Genomic DNA, 7,207 nt, shown 5'->3' with positions numbered 1-7,207 from the left:
TAATACATTTTTACAGCATAATAATGGTTTAATATTTTGGCTATTAGCTCTCTTGTTTGGATTTGTTTGGACACAAAATTTGAAGTACTGTAGATTTAAAAATTGTTTTATTTTTAAAGGAAAGTACAGTTGCATCTATTGTTTTTGTAATCAAGATGACATCAGAACCAACAATGTTCCTCAAGGCCTACAAGTCTTTTGTAGACCATGGCAGTGACAAAAAGAAGCAAAACAATATCGCACAACGTTGTTAGGCCATACCTGGTAGACATTGAATTAAACAGGGTAGGTAAATAATCATAACCACCTCTTTAGAAAGTTTAATACACACTCCAAACAATGAAATGTGTGTTTGTACTTCATATTAAAGAACATAGTTAGTATAAAATAACTGTCGAAACAAACAATTGTTACGTAATTACAGTAATTTATAAATATACCTCTTTTCTTTATTAAATATTTCCTCAATGAACTATTTTTCCAGGTGTTAATATGTTATAATATTCAACATGCGACAGGATGCTGACATCTTGACTGGTAAATTCAAATGTTGTTTCAACTTTATATTGACATTACATAATAACTCAATTGGTCAAGTTGCTCTTTAAATATACATTGTCCCTTTGAGCATAGCATTTCAAAATTGTTTATCTTGTTTTTATGCATAATAAAGCAAACCTTTTGCTGGAACTTATTTTCCTATGAATTATCCATATATTATCATTATCTGCTACAAGAAATAGTTGTTAACATTTTTTAAATATAATAAGTTTGATGCTCATTTTTTATGCAGATTGACGTTTATTTGGTTGACCAATATTGTTTAATCTCAGGTGATCATCTAGCAGAAAGAGAAAATCAGAAGCTGCAGCACATCGACATGCTACAAAGTACAATGATTAAAATCCAGTCTTTAGAAGTGAATCTTGAGCATTTAAGAAATGAACTCTCAGTGTCACTTGTGACAAAACAGCATAGTAAGATTGCAGAGACTGGCCACAGACTAAATCTAAAAGAACAAGAGGTCAAAGACTTGGTCAGTCCTACATTATACACCTTTAAAATTATGTCTAAAACATGCAAATACTATAAAAATTAATGCCATATTTCTTTTATATATTTTATACTGTGCAGTGAACTACTATGAACCAAGAGATTTGAAACTGGACCTCTATGTACAAAAATGGACGAGGTATTTAGAAAAAATTAATTCCTCGAGAGCAGTACCATGGAAAAAGTTTTGTGGGAAATCATGAAGTCACATCTGACGTTTATTTCACCTGAGATCCAGCATGAAGTAACTAGGCCGGTAACTAAGTGGAGAAAAGTTGAGGAATAGTTTGCTATTTCTCAGTTAATTGTTAAAGTATTGCATATTATTATGTACAGTATACTGTATGAATGGTAGTATTTTTGTGTGTTATTGCTAGAACAATGATTTTGTAAATATTTAACAAATGGTATATGAATTGTAATTGAATTTAATTTTTTGGAAGCTATTTTATTTTAATTTGGTTTATATATATTATTGATTGATAACGGAAATTGATGTTATTTAGTGATTTAGATTGTGATTGCATATATAATACAATACAAATATGAAAGAAATATGCATTTATAATTAAATATATAATGTCACATAGCTTCTTTCTATTAATATATTACAGATCTTTGACTAAGACATGCTAGGTAGGCTGCTAGTCTTTAACCTGCTGATGATGTAGCCTAGCATATATATAGTATAGGCCTAGCTAGGCTTTTAACCTTGCCTACTCTGTACTCCTCTCTCCCAATATGAATGATTATTAAAAAAGCTTAGGCCTAGGCTAGGCCTAATTTTTAATTAGGACCAGAAACAAGTAATTAATCAGCTTTATAACAGGTCAACTGTCACTCAGGCCCCCGAATAGACATGTTTACGTGTTAAAAATAAACAGTTATTTTATTTTAATTTGGTTTATATATTAATAATTATTTATTGATAACGGAAATTGATGTTATTTACTGATTTAGATTGTGATTGCATATCAAAATAATAAATATACAATACAAATATGAAAGAAATATGCATTTATGATTAAATATCTAATGTCACAGTACTCTATATCTTCTTTCTATTAATATATTACAGATCTTTGACTAAGACATGCTAGGTATGCTGCTAGCCTTTAACCTGCTGATGATGTAGCCTAGCCTATTATATAATATAGGCCTAGCTAGGCTACTAGGCTAGGCCTGTAGCCTGGCCTACTCTGTACTCCTCTCCCAATATGAATGATTATTAAAAAAGCTTAGGCCTAGACTAGGCCTAATTTTTAATTAGGACCAGGAACAAGTAATTAATCAGCTTTATAACAGGTCAACTGTCACTCAGGCCCTCCGAATATACATGTTTACGTGTTAAAAATAAACAGCCATTAGTCTTACACAGCTGGTTTTAACCACGCAAGGGGGCCTGGGCATAGCCTATTATAAGCTAGCATAGGAAAAAATCCAGCCAGGCAATATGAATACGATCCTTGTTAAAACATTCAAGGATAACTAAAGTATCCAACTAAATCAAAGAATTCAACAGAAAAAATTATTTTTAAACTGATATTGAAAACAACATTTATACCTACTTTTTAAATGTATCGCTTGAGAAAAAAACTGGCGTTGGGTGTACAATTTTCAATTACATTACCTCTTAAAATCCACGTGATAAAACGACGACAACATGTTTTTCACCTTCATCCATGGTTGTTCTAATCAATATTCATTATTTTTCTGACTTTCGCGGTCTTTATTTGTTTTTATTGGCTATTAAAAAAGAGTCGTTTTATGCTTGATTGCTTCCGGGTTCCTCATGTGGTTTGTATACAATATGTTTTCGGAATCGCTACTCCATAAAACGCTATGAAACGTTGGGGCGCTGCATTTAATTCATATTTCTGGAACAGCTGGGAGTAAGATTTAACAGTTAAAACTATATAATTTCACAATTAACATGATTTATTTTAATTTTTGCAATTAAGAAAACAAAATGAGAAAAAAACACTTACAGTGTAACCAAAGATGTCAAACCAACAAATGCATTTTCAGGCAAAGTAGTAATGCCGTTACTGCTTAAATCCCTTCAAAATAAAAACAGTTGGAGAAAATAGTTACAGTTTGTTGTATCTATATATAAATTTACGTAAGGGCAAAATTCGGTAAATCGCGCCTTACTTCTAGAATTTTTACTCGATGGTATATAAAGTTGGTTCGTACTTTCGGTACTGATTTTAACCACCTGATGTAACCCTTTTTAGTAATTAAATTAAGTTAGAATAATTAGATATTTTTGACGATTAAAACGAATTTAGGTTCAACGATTTGCCCCAAATAGGGGTGTTTTCCGATCGTGGTATACACTGTCTAATGGATGTCCATCTTGAAAAATACCCACCACAAAAATGCGAGGAGGCTTCGCATTTTCCTATCTCCTCCGGTTAAACAGCTAGAGTACAGCATCATATTGAAGACAGGCCGATTTTCTTTAAAAAATACTATTATGATAGATTTAATATACGATTATACAAATGTATTGATTTGCGATGAATGGAACATCCCAATCTCTCAGTCTGCCAGAGTTTGGTTTAACCCAAGTAGGTAAATTTATGAGCCCTTGGTTTAACACATACGGTAGGTAAATATATGGGCCCTTTGAGAATAAACCTGAACAATACTGTAAATACCTATTAACTAATTTGAATCGAAAATTTCTTACTGTGAATGTTCATACTGTTAGATGTAATATAAAAATATATACAAATAAACTTTATTACTGAGATTGTGGATAGGCTCTACTGTTAGATATATAAACACATCATTATATACAAATAAACTTTATACTGACAGTTCCTTCTCAACGTTTGTATTAATTAATAATTACCAAAAATATAAACGTCGTAGTGGTGTATCGTGACATGTACTTTAATATTTCAATAGATTATGACAGTGACAGTTTTAACAAAGTATTAAATCGCAAATGTTTTACTGTATTTAGAGGTATATTATTTATAGGCCTATAAAACATGACAAAAATATTTCGTTACTGAGTGGAAAAAAAATATATTTTAAAATTGTTCCTCTTTGTACCTATCCGCTTTCCCATCCCTCAACCCTAATGTTACATACAAAACACAAATTGGGTTTCTTTAAATGAGTCCAAATAAAAAAATTGGACTCATTTTGTGATAAGTTTCTCCTTCGGAAGTAATTCCCAGGGTGCTAATTTTAGTTGACTACATAAATCATCGTGTCTATTTATTCGTTTCTGTAAACGACAATGTATTATAGTCCTGCAATACGTACATTTGAAATCGCCAGTTTTGTTACGCGTATTCAAGAACCATCTGTGGGCACGACCTAGATGGTACGCGAGCGAAGCGAGCGTACCATCTAGTATTCAACAAGTTTGGCATGTATATGAGAGACCAATTTAGTTATTATGACCTTCTCATCAAAATCAATGTCTCTCTTTGTTGTGCTATGTCAACATAATGTCAATGACGGCGAAATGTCCCAAATAATGGGGATAGCTATGCAAACAAGTAACAACAAGTCAGTGGATGAAATAGTGACCGTAAAATAATTGATCTGTATTAAAATACAAAGGGTATCGATTGAGTACGTAGTACGTCAGGAATAGGTTGTTAGTTTAAATAGTCGATAACAGAGAAAACCTTAAGACGGTGGGATAACATTTTAATATCTTAAAGGCAATTGCTAACTAATCAATTTCTTAATATAAACAGAAACTTAGCAACTGTATGGGTAACTTATTTGTTACAGAAAATAGAAAAAATAGTACATGTTTAGACTCAAACCAACACAGCCGATGTAATCTGAGGGTAGCCTACAATAATTAAAGTATAACTAAACGATAAAGAAAGACATTTATACAGAAAATCGATGTTATCTGATAACTAGCTCGATGAGATCAAACGGTGCATCTACACACACTCATACATTGATTCAATTCAATTTTTTAAAATTATGAATAATCAAGTAACAAAATAATAAAAACATTGTATAAAATACCGTTCGTTATCTAATTTACGGACGTAGGAAGTCTGAAAATTATTATATATGTACATGTTCGTTATTTAGTGCCTTTGATTCTAACATCCGTTACTTTTTGTGTTAACCCACTGTGTAATAATAATTGTGCCTGTTTCCGTGGTTAATTGCGCGGTGCAATGCTGGTTTTTCAATTGAGGATTTTTCAGTTCTGTTCTCCCACGATTGTATTATTCTATTTGTTACTATTGAATGGCGTTTTGGAAACACAGTTGGTATACAATTCGAACGAGATAGTGAAAAGATAGGGGACGTTTTGGAAACACAGTTGGTATACAATTCGAACGAGATAGTGAAAAGATAAGGGACGTTTTGGAAACACATTTGTTATACAATTCGAAGGAGTGCACGATGTATCTCATTTCATTTCTTTATTAAAAATTAAAAAATACATAGTCAAAGATGGCATGGAAAGTTTAAAATAAACTTTGACCCTCCAGACCGGTCACTTCGTAAATGTAATGTATCAACCAATTTATGGAACTTACGTATCGTAAATGAACCACGTACTGAAATCGTTGTTTTGTTAATTTGAATGATTCGTTTACGCTAGTCCTGTGTTTTTACAATTAACTAATTTTAATTTTCCGATGTATCATTTTCATTTCTATAATTTGTAATAACAATAGTATAATCATAATAACATTATTTGTATAAATAACGTAACTGCGATCAACATTTCAATGTTGCATGTTCTAATTTAAATGATTCTCATTTCTATAATCTGTAATAACAATCTATATATAAATTTACGTAAGGGCAAAATTCGGTAAATCGCGCGTTACTTCTAGAATGTTTACTCGATGGTATATAAAGTTGGTTCGTACTTTCGGTACTGATTTTAACCACCTGATGTAACCCTGTTTACTAATTAAATTGAGTCAGATAATTAGTTATTGGCAATTAAAACGAATTTAGGTTCAACGATTTGCCCCAAATAGGGATGTTTTCCGATCGTGGTATACACTGTCTAATGCATGTCCATCGTGAAAAATACCCGCATACAATAATACGAGGATGCTTCGCATTTTCCTATCTCCTCCTACGATAACTGTTTTTAATGGCTGAAAACCGGTTGAACAGCTCAAGTACAGCATCATAATGTTGAAGACAGGCCGATTTTCTTTAAAAAATACTATTTTGATAGATTTAATATACGTTTATACAAATGTATTGATTTGCAATGAATGGAACATTCCAAATTATTTCGTTTAACCATACTTGCATACCTCCATGGTGTAACACAAGTAGGTAAATGTATAGACCCTTGGAGAATAAACAGAAATAGTATTGTAATTCTATACAATACTGCAAATAGGTATTAACCACTTTTGATCGCCATTTGAATCAAAAGTGTGTTGGTACTGTTAGATATAATATAAACAAATATATTAATAAACGTTATCACTATGAGTGTGGGTAGCCCCTACTTTTAGATTATAAACCCATAATAATATAATACTTTATTACTGTCAGTTGTTTCTCAACGTTTGTATTAATTAATAATTACAAAAATATAAACGTATTAGTGGTCTTTAAATGTACTTCACTATTTAAAACGACCATGAGACGGTGACAGTTTTAATAAAGTATTAAATCGGAAATGTTTTACTCTATTTAGTGGTATATTATTTATAGGCCTATAAAAAAATATTTCGTTACTGAGTGGATATAAAAGAAATATAAAGAATAATTTAATATAAAGAATATATTAAAAAATTGTTCCTCTTTGTAACTCATCCCCAACGCTCAACTCTAATGACAAGTTTCTAGGTGATAATTTTGGTTGACTACATAAATCATTGTGTCTATTTATTTGTTTCTGTAAACGACAATGTTTTATAGTCCTGCCGTACGTACATTAGAAATCGCCAGTTTTTTTACGCTGAAATTACTATATATTCGAGAACCATCTGTGGGCACGAACTAGATGGTACGCGAGCGAAGCGAGCGTACCATCTAGTATTATAAATTATAATATGTTTTTTGGAAATAATAAATAATAATAAATGGTAGAAATAACGTAACGTATCTGCGATTAACGTTTTAATGTTACTACGCTTGTCTTATGTAGGCTTACAGTTTGCACAAAACAGGTTCTTGG

The 7,207-nt window shown here is 31.4% G+C and overlaps 1 long non-coding RNA gene across 1 annotated transcript; it reads left to right on the top strand.

Moving 5' to 3' along the window:
• Positions 1-250: 250 nt before the first annotated feature.
• Positions 251-879, top strand: LOC140059486 (uncharacterized). Its single transcript, XR_011847202.1, has 3 exons — positions 251-285; positions 485-537; positions 794-879. It is a non-coding gene; the product is annotated as an uncharacterized lncRNA (long non-coding RNA).
• The last annotated feature ends 6,328 nt before the right edge of the window (positions 880-7,207 follow it).

The sequence above is a fragment of the Antedon mediterranea genome, chromosome 9 (assembly GCF_964355755.1).
Source record: "Antedon mediterranea chromosome 9, ecAntMedi1.1, whole genome shotgun sequence".
NCBI classification, from domain to species: Eukaryota; Metazoa; Echinodermata; class Crinoidea; order Comatulida; family Antedonidae; genus Antedon; species Antedon mediterranea.
The sequence above is the reverse complement of the archived record's forward strand: the minus strand, read 5'-3'. Positions and strand labels throughout refer to the sequence as shown.